This window comes from Triticum aestivum, chromosome 7A (genome assembly GCF_018294505.1).
Source record: "Triticum aestivum cultivar Chinese Spring chromosome 7A, IWGSC CS RefSeq v2.1, whole genome shotgun sequence".
Classification (NCBI taxonomy): Eukaryota; Viridiplantae; Streptophyta; class Magnoliopsida; order Poales; family Poaceae; genus Triticum; species Triticum aestivum.
Genome location: NC_057812.1, coordinates 582,215,583 through 582,231,307, shown reverse-complemented (window position 1 = coordinate 582,231,307; position 15,725 = coordinate 582,215,583). Strand labels below are relative to the sequence as shown.

General features: G+C 42.7%; 1 pseudogene; it reads right to left on the bottom strand.

Annotated features, from left to right (window-relative positions):
• LOC123153520 (uncharacterized) overlaps window positions 1-13,469 on the bottom strand; it is a 48,523-nt pseudogene extending 35,054 nt beyond the window's left edge.
• Between the last annotated feature and the right edge of the window lie 2,256 nt (window positions 13,470-15,725).

Sequence of the window (15,725 nt, the reverse complement as noted above, 5' to 3'; positions counted from 1 at the left end):
TAGTTCTGTGTCACCCTATGTTATAACTGTTACATGATGAACCGCATCCGGCATAAGTCATTGATCCGATGCCTACGAGCTTTCCATTATTGGTTTACGCTTATTTACTTTCCCGTTGCTATTGTTACAGCCACTACAAAATACCAAAAACATTACTTTGCTTTCGTTACTCTTTTGTTATCGTTACCATCACTATCATATTACTTTGCTACTAAACACTTTGCCGCATATACTAAGTTTCCAAGTGTGGTTGAATTGACAACTCAGCTGCTAATACTTGATAATATTCTTTGGCTCCCCTTGTGTCGAATCAATAAATTTGGGTTGAATACTCTACCCTCGAAAGCTGTTGCGATCCCCTATACTTGTGGGTTATCAAGACTAATTTCTGGCACCGTTGCCAGGGAGCATAGGTCTATTCTTTGAATCACTTGCGATTTATATCTGTTGGACACTATGAAGAATTTGAAAGATGCTTAGACAACAATTTATCCCTCAACTACGAGGGGAGGTAAGGAACTGCCATCTAGCTCTGCACTTGATTCATCTTCTGTTATGAGTAAGCTTGCGACACCTAAACCTGCTTCTGCTATTCGTTCTGATATGTCGCATGTTATTGATGATGCTACTTCTGCTATACATGATACTTATGATGAAACTACTTCTATTCTTGATACTACTGTGCCACTTGGTGATTTTCTCGAGGAACGACTTGCTAGGGCTAGAGAGATTGAAAATATTGAATCTGATTATGATGATGAAAGTGATGATGAAGAATCACTTGTTATTCCTCAGGGTTATTTATTTGATCAAGAAGCTTATTTAGCTATTTTAGCTTGCAAAGATAGATATGAACACAAAAGGTTATTAGCTAAATGGAATAAGCCATCTCGAAATGCTAGGATGAAACCTAACCCTGCTTTTGCTACTTCACCTATCTGTGTTACTGATAAGGATTATGAATTCTCTGTTGATCTTGATATAATTACTTTAGTTGAATCTGATCCTTTTCATGGCTATGAATCTGAAACTGTTGTAGCACATCTTACTAAATTAAATGATATAGCTGCCCTATTCACTAATGATGAGAGATCTCGCTACTTTTATATCCTTAAAATATTTTCATTCTCATTAAAGGGTGATGCTAAGATATGGTTTACTTCTCTTGATCCTGGTTGTGTGCGTAGTCCCCAGGATATGATTTACTACTTCTCTGCTAAATATTTCCCTGCTCATAAGAAACATGCTACTTTAAAGGAAATATACAACTTTGTGCAAATTAAAGAAGAGAGTCTCCCACAAGCTTGGGGGAGGCTTCTCAAGTTACTTAATGCTTTTCCTGATCATCCTCTTAAGAAAAATGAAATACTTGATATCTTTTATAATGGACTAACCGATGCTTCTAGAGATTACCTGGATAGTTGTGCTGGTTCTCTTTTCAGGGAAAGAACACCGGATGAAGCTGAAATCTTATTGAATAATATGTTGACAAATGAAAATAATTGGGCACCTCATGAGCCAGCTCCTGAGCCAGCTCCTGCTCCAATTAATGATCCTATTCCTAAACCAACTCCGAAGAAGAGAGGTGTTCTATTTTTCAGTCCTGAAGATATGCAAGAGGCAAAGAAATCTATGAAAGAAAAATGTATTAAAGCTGAAGATGTTAAGAATTTACCTCCTATTGAAGAAATACATGGTCTTAATTTACTGCCTGCCGAAGAAACATATGATCTTAATCCTTTATTTATTGAAGAACCTCCTGACCCCGATAACCCGAAACAGGTAGTAAAGGTAAATTCTCTCTACAGATATGATAAAGCTGAAATCCCTCATGCTAAAATTGCTAGTCAATGCTTGGATGAGTTTGATAATTTGATGTTTAAGCAGGAATACTTCAATGCTTATTTTGGTAGACAATTAAAACAAGATGCTGATATGATTAAATATTGGGTGATTATATGGCTAATATTAGAGGTGAACTTAAACTTGTTAGCAAACATGCTTCTATGGTTACCACTCAAGTAGAACAAGTACTTAAAGCTCAAAAGGAATTGCTCAATGAGATGAATAGTAAGAAAAATGATTATGCTGTTAAAGTGGCTACTAGAACTGGTAGAATGACTCAGGAACCTTTGTATCCTGAAGGCCACCATAAGAGAATTGAGCAAGATTCTCAGAGAAATAATATTGATGCACCTAGTTCTTCTAAAAGGAATAAAAAGAAAAATGATAGAACTATGCAAACTTCTAGTGAACCTATTGCTGAACCACCTGATAATCCAAATGGTATGTCTATGTCTAATGCCGAAACACAATCTGGCAATGAACATGAACCTAATGATGATGTTCATAACGATGCTCAACCTAGTAATGATAATGATGTAGAAATTGAACCCACTGTTGATCTTGATAACCCACAATCAAAGAATCAACATTATGATAAGAAAGACTTTGTTGCTAGGAAACATGGTAAAGAAAGAGAACCTTGGGTTCAGAAACCCATGCCTTTTCCTCCCAAACCATCCAAGAAAAAGGATGATGAGGATTTTGAGCACTTTGCTAAAATGATTAGACCTTTGTTTTTGCGTATGCGATTGACTGATATGCTCAAAATGAATCCTTATGCTAAGTACACGAAAGATATTGTTACAAATAAAAGAAAGATACCAGAGGCTGAAATTTCCACCATGCTTGCTAATTATACTTTTAAGGGTGGAATACCAAAGAAACTTGGAGATCCAGGAGTACCTACTGTACCATGCTCCATTAAAAGAAACTATGTTAAAACTGCTTTATGTGATCTTGGAGCCGGTGTTAGTGTTATGCCTTTCTCTTTATATCGTAGACTTGACTTGAATAAGTTGACACTTACTGAAATATCTTTGCAAATGGCTGATAAATCAACGGCTATACCTGTCGGTATTTGTGAGGATGTGCCTGTTGTGGTTGCAAACGTTACTATTTTAACGGACTTTGTTATTCTTGATATTCCTGAGGACGATAGTATGTCTATTATTCTTGGAAGACCTTTTCTTAATACTGCATGCGCTTTTATTGATTGCAACAAAGGCAATGTCACTTTTCATGTTAATGGTAATGAGCATACGATACACTTTCCGAGGAAACAACCTCAAGTTCATAGTATCAATTCTATCAGAAAAATTCCATCGATTATATTTGGAGGTTTTCAATTTCCTCTTCCTATTGTCAAGAAGAAATATGATATACTTATTATTGGGGATGTGCATATCCCCGTTGAGGTAACCTAGTGTTATTCAAAATTTCTCCGGTTTCATGTTAATCGGAATGTGTTTGTTAACAAGACTTGATCAACCTTGTTAGTGGATTCCTTTTGACGAGCATGAGATGGATGAAACTAGAAGCACAACCTTCTGTACCCTCTCTATACTTTCTGTTATTTAGTTGAAATGAAGTAAAAATTAGTATTTTTCTGTCTGTTTCCTAATTTATCCGTGCAATATAAAAATGTCCCAAAAATAAAAGTCCTCAGAATGACATGCCAATTTAATATGATTTTTTCGGGAATATTTGAGGATTTATGGTGCAAAAATCACACCAGGAGGGCCAACCACCTTGTCACGAGGGTGGAGGGCGCGCCCCCTGCCTCGTGGGCCCATGGTGGCCCTCCTCCACTTATTCCTGCACACATCCTCTTCTTCTTCCTCCCACAAACATGAAAAACCAACTCAAGCACGAGTTCCAGCCCTCTTTGCTGCCATTTTCGATCTCCTTGCTCAAAGTACCTCTCACGAAACTGCTTGGGGAGATTGTTCCTTGGTATGTGACTCCTCCATTGGTCCAATTAGGTTTTGTTCTAGTGCTTTATTCATTGCAAATTTTTGCTGTTTAGGTGACCCTGTTCTTGAGCTTGCATGTCAAATTTATATGGCCAAAAGTAGTTTTGATGCATGATATAGGCCCTAGGCACTTGTAGGAGTAGTTGCTATCAATATTATTGAGTTTGGTTTACTTTTATTTTGAAATTACTAAAACAATTCAGAATTTTTCAGAGGAAGAAATATGCTTAGGGAAATGTTCCAAGGTGGTTCTTCAAAGAAGCAAGGACCCAGGCTTGCAATGCGTGATGCTGACGAAGAGCCACCAAGAGACGCTCCATTGAGTCCTTGTGAGTAGCCTTCTGAAAATTTTATGGATCGAGCGGGAATTAAAGAAGAATTTAACGCATATTTGCGTAATGCCAGTCTTGAGGACTTTGAGGCAGACAAATGCCCCCAGTATCATGATCTCACAAGCTCTTTTGTGAGGAGGTTTGAGTATTCATCTTCGCGTAATTCTCCTTCAGTCATGTTTGATCTTTATGACAAATCTTATACCATGGACTTAGAGGATTTCACTTTTGCTTGCAAACTTCCACAATGGGGTAGTGTTAGGGATCCCCCTAAATATGATTTTAGAAACTTTCTTGCTAGTATAACTGTAGGGGAATCTAGAGATATAACGCAAGCTACCATAGGGAGCATTCACTTTCCTGCTATACATTATTTTGCTCTCTTCATAGGTAGGTGCATAAATGCTAAGGATGAAGCATGTCACATGTGTGTCCCTGACCTTAGCATTCTGAGGAGTGCTGTGTCAGGAGACCAATCTTATCATATGGGTGCCATTGTAGCTCGTAGGTTGCATCATAATAGATATAATGGAGATTTCTTTGGAGGAATTTATGCAACCCACTTAGCTAAATTTCTTGAGATAGACGTTCGTGAAGGAGACATGGAGTTGCCTCCTGCTTATTTAGATTTTGATTCTATGGTTTCTCACCATTTTGTCGAGAGGAATGAATCACCTCTCCAGTACCGACTAATCTTTGACAGACGCTGTGCTGTCCGTATTACTCTCCCTGCTCCTGCTTTCTTTGATTATCAGGCAAGAGGAGGATATACTATTACCAGAGAGGAGGCAGATGAGTACGAGAGGAGAGCGGAGGCCGCTCATCGCCACACTGCAGCTCAGGAGGCGATAGCCGCTGCATCACAGTACGACCCCAACAACTATTATTATGGATATCAGCTAGGCCAACCGTGGCCATAAACCAACTTAGGCCAAAAGCCTAAGCTTGGGGGAGTATGTATTTCTCACCGACATTACATTTATGTTCACACACTTATTGCTAGATGTCGGTACTCATACTTTTTCATTGTATCATCCATGCTAGTTTATTTCCTTTTATGCTTTCTTCTTGTGTGTTTAATAAACCTTAAGAAAAAACCAAAAAATTAGTTGTAGCTTTTAATTAATTTACTTTCCATGCTTGTAGTAGTAATTAAAAAGAAAACCCAAAAATATTTCCCGTTCTTCTTTTGCTTGTTGGGAGCTTTCCCGTGTAAATAGTTTTATTTCTTTTCTTTCTTTGGGGTCAGTAGGAGAAGACCATAATTAAATTGTTGAAGTGGCTCTTATATGCATTATTGTTTATCTGACAAAAGAGCCCATATTGTCTTGTCTTCTCCTGTTTATTGAATGCTCGCAGATTCCAGCTTAGTCCAATGCATGCACACTCTTATTATTATTCACATCGTTCGGTCGTGCAAGTGAAAGGCAATTATGATGATATATGATGGACTGACTGAGATGAGAAAAGCTGGTACGAACTCGACCTCTTTTGTTTTTGTAAATATGATGAGTTCATCGTTCTTGATTCAGCTTGTTATGAATAAACGTGTTTGCAATGACAATTAGAGATCATAGTTGCCTGTGCCATGCTTGATTAGCTATGAGTTATAATGGTTTACCTTGCGTGCCAACATGCTATTGAGATGGTTATGATGTGGTATGATGGGGTGGTATCCTCCTTCGAATGATCTAAGTGACTTGACTTGGCACATGTTCACGCATGTAGTTGAAACAAATCAACATAGCCTTCACAATACTTATGTTCATGGTGGATTATATCCTACTCATGCTTGCATCCAATGTTTATTAATTTTAATGCATGTACATGGCTGTTGTCGCTCTCTAGCTGGTCGCTTCCCAGTCTTTTGCTAGCCTTCACCTGTACTAAGCGGGAATACTGCTTGTGCATCCAATCCCTTAAACCCCAAAGTTATTCCGGATGAGTCCACTATACCTTCCTATATGCGGTATCTACCTGCCGTTCCAAGTAAATTTGTATGTGCCAAACTCTAAGCCTTCAAATAATCATCCTATTTTGTATGCTCGAATAGCTCATGTATCAACTAGGGATGCCTGTATTTTCCATGCTAGGCGGGTTATTCTCAAGAGGAGTGGACTCCGCTCCTCACTCACGAGAAAATGGCTGGTCACCGGGATGCCTAGTCCCATGCTTTATGCAAACTAAATAAAGAATAATTGCAAAACAAAACTCCCCCTGGGACCTGATGTATGTTGGAGGCACTCGTTGTTCCGAGAAAGCCATGGATTGACATTTGTTGGTGGAGGGGGAGTATAAACTTTACCATTCTGTTTGGGAACCGCCTATAATGTGTGTAGCATGGAAGATATCGCCATCTCTTGGTTGTTATGTTGACAATGAAAGTATACCGCTCAAAATGTTAATTATCTCTATTTCAAAACCGAGCTCTGGCACCTCTACAAATCCCTGCTTCCCTCTGCGAAGGGCCTATCTATTTACTTTTATGTTGAGTCATCACCCTCTTATTAAAAGCACTAGCTGGAGAGCGCAACTATCATTTCCATTCATCACTGTTAATTTATATTGGGTGTGACTATGATTGGATCTCTTTTACCATGAATTACAATGTCTAGTCAGTCCTTGATCCTTAAAGGTGCTTTGCATTTATGTTTTGCGGTCTCAGAAAGTGCTAGCGAGATACCATCTTGTTATATCATATTATGATTGTTTTGAGGAAGTGTTGTCATCCGAGATTTATTATTATGGCTTGCTAGTTGATTATGCTATTGATATGGGTAATCATGAGACCTGAGAATTATTGCAAATATGTTTAGTTATAATCTTTGCTGAAAACTTGAATGCTAGCTAGCTTGACATATTTACAACAACAAGAGCAAACAGAGTTTGTAAAAGTCTTTCTTTATTTCTTTTAGTTTGTCAACTGAATTGCTTGAGGACAAGCAAGGGTTTGAGCTTGGGGGAGTTGATACGTCTCCGTCGTATCTACTTTTCCAAATACTTTTGCCCTTGTTTTGGACTCTAACTTATATGATTTGAATGAAACTAACCCGGACTGACACTGTTTTCAGTAGAATTGCCACGATGTTGTTTTATGTGCAGAAAACAAAAGTTCTCGGAATGACCTGAAACTCCACGGAATATCTTACAATAAATAATAAAAAATCCTCGCCAAAGATGAAGACCAGGGGCCCACACCATTTCCACGAGGGTGGGGGCGCCCCCCCCCCCCCCCCCAGGGCACGCCCCCTACCTCGTGGGCCCCCTGGAGACCTCTCGACTCCAACTCCAACTCTATATATCTGCTTTTGCGGACAAAAAAATAAAAGAGAATATTTCATCGCATTTTACGATATGGAGCCGCCGCCAAGCCCTAAAACCTCTCGGGAGGGCTGATCTCACTACAAAAAAATACACTTCCGTGATGATACGTGTTTGTCACAGTAGGCTGCTTTTTTTGTCATGCATGTACATCCATGACAAATTTATGACAGAATGAAGATAGTCATACATGTGCTGTCGTAGAAGTGTTCCATGACATTACCAAAATTATCATCACGGAAGTATCCACTTCCATGACGATAAATCATGCATCACAGAAGTGCTTTCGTCAAGGGTGACCGACACGTGGCATCCACCGTAACGGAACGCCGTTAAGCTATCGGGTCGGATTTTGGATCCGATAACCCGCTAACAGCCCCGACCAATGGGAAATTTCCACGTGTAAAATTCTTATTGGCCGGATGAAACACGTGTCAGCTCGTCAGTGGGTCAGATAGGCGCCTATGGTACGTCGACACGTGGCACGGCCCAACAGAGGCCCATTCCTGTGAAAAGGCTGGCCCGTTTGACTTGGTCAAAAGGTGGCGGGCCGGCCCATGGAAAGCCCGTTAACGGCTTGTTCGCATATAGCCCATTTACAGCCCGCTAACCCAGGGCCCGTTACGCCCTATCCGAATTAGGCCCAATAGCGTCATCTGGGCCATCCAATATGATTCCAGCCTGTTTTCACTTCTGGCCCATGTATGGCCCATGACGTCTTTCGACCCATTTGATGCCCTATCTCTTGGCCTATTAACGGCCCATGGTGAAACTGGCCCATAATGAACAGTGTATCACTTTACACCCATTAACGACTCGTGGTGAAACTGGCCCATAATGAACAGTGTATCACTTTATACCCATTAACGACCCGTTATTCCATTGGGCCGTTTCCAGCCCATGTTATCTTTCGGCCTTCTCAGAGCCCATTTATTCTTGGGCTCATTTCCAGCATTCGTTTACTTACAGCCTGTTACTGTCATTTTCTGCTTGTGGGCCAAATTCAGCCCGTGGTTACAGTTGGCCCATTTGTGGTCCGTTAATATGTTGGGCCGTTTTCATAGCGTCATCAAATACGACCTATTAATGATGGCCCGTTACGGTCGGCCCATGAACCGATGATTCCAGCTCTAGCCCGTTTACGGCCATAATGCGGCCTGTTATTGGCCCATGTTTGGCCAATCGATCATACGGCCCATATAAGGCCCATTGATGATAAAGCCCGTAGACGGCCCATTGTTTCTACGGCCCGTAGAACGCCTACTGTTTCTACGGCCCATAGAAGGCCCACTGTTTCTATGGCCCGTAGGAGGCCTAGTGTCACTACAGTAAATATTAGCCCATGGTTATTGTGGCCTAGTTTTAAAAAATAGGTTATTGCAGCCACTAGTTAACCGCGGAAAAAGAACTGCAATGACTACAAGCAAACAAATAAACAAGACAACAAGGAAATAAATAAGCAAGCAACTAACGCTAGGCTATCACGGCTATTACACATATTACATCCACTAGGCATCAAAGTTTGCTACCAGTGCAAATATAGGGAACAAAGCAACATATCATATACACTGGCCGTCAAAATTGGCCACCAGTGCAAATAAATGCGGTAGCAAAACAAGAGCATAACCGAAACAACTTCAGAAGAGCTCAAGAAACGTTATCCTGGGTATCCACCATGCTCGCAATAAGCTTAGCAAGCTGATTAGCTTTGTCCTGTTTGGCGCTAAAATCCTCCAACGCTTGCTGTTGCACCAGAAAGTATGCATCTGAATGCTCTAGGGACTTCCGCAGTCCTTCCGCTTCTTGTCGCAGCACAGTTGATCGATGTCTTTCAGCTTGTAGTTGAGACTCAAGAAACCGAACTGATTCAGACAGTGAGTTTGAATAGCTTGTGCAAGCGGTAGTGGCCAGTAACTCCAACACTAAACCAAGACAGGATGTGTCACTATCCTGAACCTTATCTGCATTACTTCCTTTACCGTTGCTTAATAAGGCACTCTTCCCCAATATTCTGTCAGCATTCTAAAAGAAGAAACAAGCAGACACATAACAAGTTTAGCATGTACTAGTATATGAAACTCATTTCGGTGAACCAGTTCATTAGTAAGGTGGACAGGATTAAACTACCAAGTCTTCTATTGCCAAGTACTAGTACATAATAAAAGCATCAAACAAACATATATCTATGTCCTATGGTAGCAATGGAATCTTAAATTAGAACAGTTGTTCTTCGGGTTTAGGCACTTGTTCTACATGAACAGAGTACAGTAAGATGCAAGAATATAATACTTAAAAATAGAAAATGAGCTCATAGACCTTACCACATTCTTGGTTCGGGACCAGTAGAGAACAAGGCGTTCCCAGTCATCGTCCAGTAAATGTGTCTTAGGAGAACGTAAGGGAATTTGATGAGTTTCTTTGTCGGTGAAGTACGTTTTCTTCAGGTAATTTCGATACTGCAACCAAGCATTCTTGAAGATAGCAGAGGTATTAGCACAGGTTACCTCATCCTGAGTTTCCAAATCGGTCCTTCTCTATAGAGAAAAATGGGAAAATTTGTTGTATTATAACCATCATGGAGGTAGGATGTATGGGACGAAGCAAAGTAATTGCCATGAATAACATTACTTACACATAACTCCTGGACAAACACCTGCAACTGGCATTTTCCTTCATCTTCAGTATAATATTTCCAAGATGGGAAGATACGCACATACAATTTAACATCAAATGCAATAGATGCTAAACTACGACTAGCTGGTTGTCCTTCCTCCACGGGAGTAGGCGTACTAACTGGTGGAGTTGGGGTTCGCCGTGATAGTATTGGCCCTTTGGGCACTGGAGCTTCCTTACTAACTGCTCTTGTTTGGGAGCTCTGTGGTGGAGATGGTGCTGTGTCAACATGAACTGGGTTACTATCGGCTGGGGTTGGGGTTAGATTGGGTGAAGTTGGTTCTCTGTCCATCGTAGTAGGGGTACAATCTGCGAGAGTTTGGGTTATGTGTGGTAGGGCTGGTTCTTGTGCATGTACAACCAGGGTGCTATCTCCACCAAGAGGTAGCACTGTTTTATTTGAAGACCGTGTTTTTAGTCTGCTAGATACTGGCATCACCCGCTCCAATTCAAATGGCTGATAAACAGGAAACATAGTTGAATGTACAGACATTGTATGAGAGATAGATGCAATAGATAGTGTGGAAAAAAGAGGGCATGAAATAGTTGACATGTATATTGTTTAACTAAAACGGATATGTAACACCCTCGATGCGACTATATCTCCCACGTGTCGAGGCACGACTTAGAGGCATAATCGCATTGAAGGCATATGTCGCAAGTGAGGTAATCTTCACACAACCCATGTAATATAATAAGGGAAAGAGATACATAGTTGGCTTACAGTCGCCACTTCACCCAATTACATGAATAAAGCATTACATCAATCAGATACACTCAAGGCCCGACTACGGAGCCAAAATAAAAGAAGAACCCCAAATGCGACAAAAGGTCCCCGGTCGACCCCAACTAGGCTCCACTACTGATCAACTAGAACGAAACAACACAAAGGACAAGATCTTCATCGAGCTCCTCCTTGAACTTGGTTGCGTCATCTGCACGGACTCATCGGCACCTGCAAGCTGGTTTTGGAAGTATCTGTGAGCCACGGGGACTCAGCAATCTCGCACCCTCGCGATCAAGACTATTTAAGCTTATGGGTAAGGTAAAGTATGAGGTGGAGCTACAGCAAGCAACTAGCATATATGGTGGCTAACATACGCAAAAGAGAGCAAGAAGAGAAAGCAAAGCACGGTCGAGAATCTATGATCAAGAAGTGATCCTAGAACAACCTACGTCAAGCATAACTCCAACAACCGTGTTCACTTCCCGGCCCCCACCGGAAAGAGACCATCACGGTTACACACACGGTTGATTCATTTTAATTAAGGTCGACTTTAGGTTTTCTACAACCGGATGTTAACAAATTCCCATCTGCCCCTAACCGCGGGCACGGCTTTCGAAAGTTCCAATCCCTGCAGGGGTGTCCCAACTTAGCCCATCACAAGCTCTCACGGTCAACGAAGGAATAGACCTCCTCCCGAGACATTCCGATCAGACTCGGTATCTCGGTACAACAAGACATCCTCGACAATGGTAAAACAAGTCCAGCAAGACCACCCGATGCGCCGACATCCCGATAGGAGCTGCACATATCTCGTTCTCAGGGCAACATCGGATAAGCAATCCGTACAACTAAAACCATCCCTCGAGTTTCCCCGAGGTGGCGCTGCAAGGGGCTCTAGTTTGGACCAATACTTAGACAAGCACTGGTCCGGGGGGGTTTAAAATAAGACCACCCTTGGGATGCACGACTCCCAAGGGAAAAAGGCTAGGTGGCGAATGGTAAAACCAAGGCTGGGCCTTGCTGGAGGAGTTTTATTCAAAGCGAACTGTCAAGGGGTTCCCATTATAACCCAACCGCGTAAGGAATGCAAAATCCGGGAACATAACACCGATATGACGGAAACTAGGGCGGCAAGAGTGGAACAAAACACCAGGCATAAGGCCGAGCCTTCCACCCTTTACCAAGTATATAGATGCATTAGTTAAATAAGATATATAGTGATATCCCAACAAGTAAACATGTTCCAACAAGGAACAACATCTCCATGTTCCAACAAGGAACAAACTTCAATCTTTACCTGCAACTAACAATGCTATAAGAGGGGCTGAGCAAAGCGGTAACATAGCCAAACAACGGTTTGCTAGGACAAGGTGGGTTAGAGGCTTGGTTCAACAATATAGGAGGCATGATAATCAAGTGGTAGGTATCGCAGCATAGGCATAGCAAAAGAGCAAGCATCTAGCAAGCAAAGATAGTAGTGATTTCTAGGGTATGATCATCTTGCCTGAAATCCCGCAAGGAAGAAGAACGAGTCCATGAAGAAGACAAGCGGACGTAGACGAACGGATCCTCACAAACGCGACGTTACCGGAACCAACCCGAAGAAGCAAACACCGGAAAGAAGAAAACAACATAGTAAACAACCATCACATAAACATGGCATGATGCACAACCAAGTATGATGCATGTCCGGGTTAAATATGCATGGCATGGCAAGATGCACAAACAATCCTACAAATTAAGTGGAGCTCAATATGCAATGGAGTTGCATATTGAAGAAAACACCACATGACTTATTTAGTTCTCTCTCGTTTATGTACCCAACAAGATTAAATGTTGTTAGCATGGCAAGAGGGGAAGCAAATGAAAACTACCTATCTAGTCAAGGTTAAATGAGGCCGGAAGCAACGAACAACAATTTCGGAAACTCCTCATGGGCATATATTAGGTTCGGTCCTGTTCTGCCCTAAACATAATTTTAGAGTTGTTTAACATGCAAAGCAATGTCACCAAGATAAACTAGGCAAAATTCTACCCCATTTACATATAAAGTTTATTAAATTCGGAGTTACGGTTATTTAGTTATGAAATAAATCATTTTAGCATGGCGTAGGGGCAAATTTAAACAAACATCATTTTAAACATTTTGAACATGGATGAAAGTGACATATTATGAAACTAGACACAATTTTAAGCATTTTTCATATATAAACTTTTTACAAGTGATGCTTAGTTTGTGAGATATTAAATGAATGGTCATGAGGGTCTTTTCTGTAAAACAGCACACTCTGGATAAATAGCTAAATTCGCAGGCAGGAAAAAAACAATGAACGGACCGAAACTACTGGGTCTAGCCCACAACACCGAGGGGAACTGGACTGGGCGTCCTCACCTCGGGCCTTCACAGGCCGATCGGGGAACGTGGCCCGCTAGCGAGCGGAGGCAGGCCGGCTCGCTCGGGCGGAGCTGGGCCGCGGAGCTGAAGATGGGGCCCACATGGGGAGGCGCTGCGAGCGGGCGAGCTCGTCCCTGGCTTTGTGAAGAAGAGGGCGGCGGTGGATGGGTGAACTCCGGCGAGACCTGGGACTCCAGCGACATGGGAAGACGACGGGAATGGGCAGATCCAGGCGAGGGGGTCCCGGATCCGGTGGAGGCGCGCCCAAGAGGTGACTGGCGTCGACGTATGGGCTTCGGGGTCGGGCGGCCATGGCGGATCCTGCAGGGCGAGGGAGAGAGATGTGAGGTCTAGGAGAGAGATGAGAAGGAGAGGGAAAGGGAAGGGAGAGAGAGGGCCATGCGGCATCGCGACCTGGTTGAAGGTGGTCGCCGGCGGTAACTCCGGCGTCTCGCCGACCAGTGGCGGGGCTGGACGGGGAGAGGATCTCCTGCGCGAGACTTGGGAACCAGGGCGCGGGGCTCTCGGAAGCGGCAGCGGGATCCGGGCTTCGATGGGCTCGGTGGGCCCCGCATGGGTCTGACAGGGCCGCGGGAGGTGGAAGGAGGCCAGGGGCGACGTGGCACCACGGGAGAGGTGGAGAGCGCCTGAACCGCGGCGGCTGGCCAGTTGAGCGGCGCCAAGTGGCGCTTGAGGGGTTGGCCAACGCCGTAATTCGAGGAGAGGAGGTGGGAGGCGGCTGGAAGATGATTGGGGCACAGAAATTTAGGAGGAGGAGTAGGTAGCTGCCCAAAATGGACTAGGGGTGTCCTTATATAGAAAATGCTAGGGTTTGGGGGTTAGGGGGGGTTTTCGAGCCGTACGATCGCGATCGGATGACCCGGAGCGGAGGGGGTTAGATAGGTGGGCTAGTGGGCTGTGAAGAGAGGTTGGGCTGAGATGAGAGGAGAGGAGTGCAGCCCGGCAACTGTTTCCGGAGACCGAAAACGTCCGACGAAAAGACCGGCTATACTACCGCTATAGTTTAACGGTTGGGCTATCAAACGAACTCCGAATGCGATGAAACTTGACAGGCGGTCTATCTACACTATAACAAGACCACACGCCAACTTTCATACCATTCCGAGAGCATTTTCTGTCCACTTATAAAATAATATTTCAGTCGTGCCGCGGGCACGTGCAAGTGAGGTTGGGCTTAGAACGGACAATGGAGAGAACTCGGAGAACCCTGACGGATGCAAGTTTTTAAAACATGATGATGCAATGCATATGATGACATGGCAAGATGCAACACGCAAGCAACAGACAAGGCAACAACAGCGAATAACTGGAGGACACCTGGCACATCGGTCTCGGGGCGTTACAGGATAGCATGGCATAATTTCACATATATGATGTCTATCTAAACTGGATAGCATAGCATAACATAATTCAAAGATATGATGAATAACTAAACAGGATCGCATGACATAATTCACCTACATGTTATCTAAGTAATCAGGATCGCATCATTTAATTCACATATGTGATTTATATTCTAAACAGAGGGCATTCGATATGATGTCTGAACTAAGAACATGGTGTTGAATATTGTGTATATGATGTCTAAACTATGCAATGCAAGACACCGTATGCATGATATCAGTAGTATAACCGTGCCAAGTTAGAGCATACACCTCAGTGGGGGAATAGGACTGGTCATCTGTCTCTGAATCCATCTTTGAGGAGCTATCGGGACCCAACAAGAGATCTGCTTCGACAGGTAGCACTGTCTGCTCTGAAGGCCTTGTTTTCACTCCAGATTTTTCCATCTCCCGCCCAAATGGCTGATTCACAGGAAGAGTAGTTTAATGTACAAACATTGTCGACAAATGGAAATTTAATGAAGAAAAGGATGGGCAAGATATCATTCAAATATATGATGCCTAGTTAAACAGGATGGCATTGCACATTTCACATATATTATGGCTAGCTAAAAGACATGAGACTGCATAATTCCCATATATGATATAGAAACTAAATAGGTGGCATTACAGAACATGTCTAAACTAAGCAGATGACATATATGATGTCAAAAGTAGGCACTGCAAGGCAACATATGCATGATATGACTAACATCATCATGCCAAGGTAGAGCAAACACCTTGGGGGGTAAATAGGAGTGGTCAGCGGCGTCTGAATCCACCTCAGAACAGATATCTTCCTCTGGATTACAATCTGGATAGGGGTGGGGAGGGTTTGCCATTGAACCCACCATGGAGCAATGTCTGCATGACATTGTATTACCGCGCAAAACTCTTCTCTTTTTCTCTACATGTTCCGCATGACTGTGTACAATATCTGAGCATGCAAAAATTTAGAGTGATGGTAACAACCAGTGGATCGATGTTTTTCCATTGAACCAAAATAGCCCTAATGGATCGACGTGAAGGTATAGTAATAAATGATTCAACAAGTGT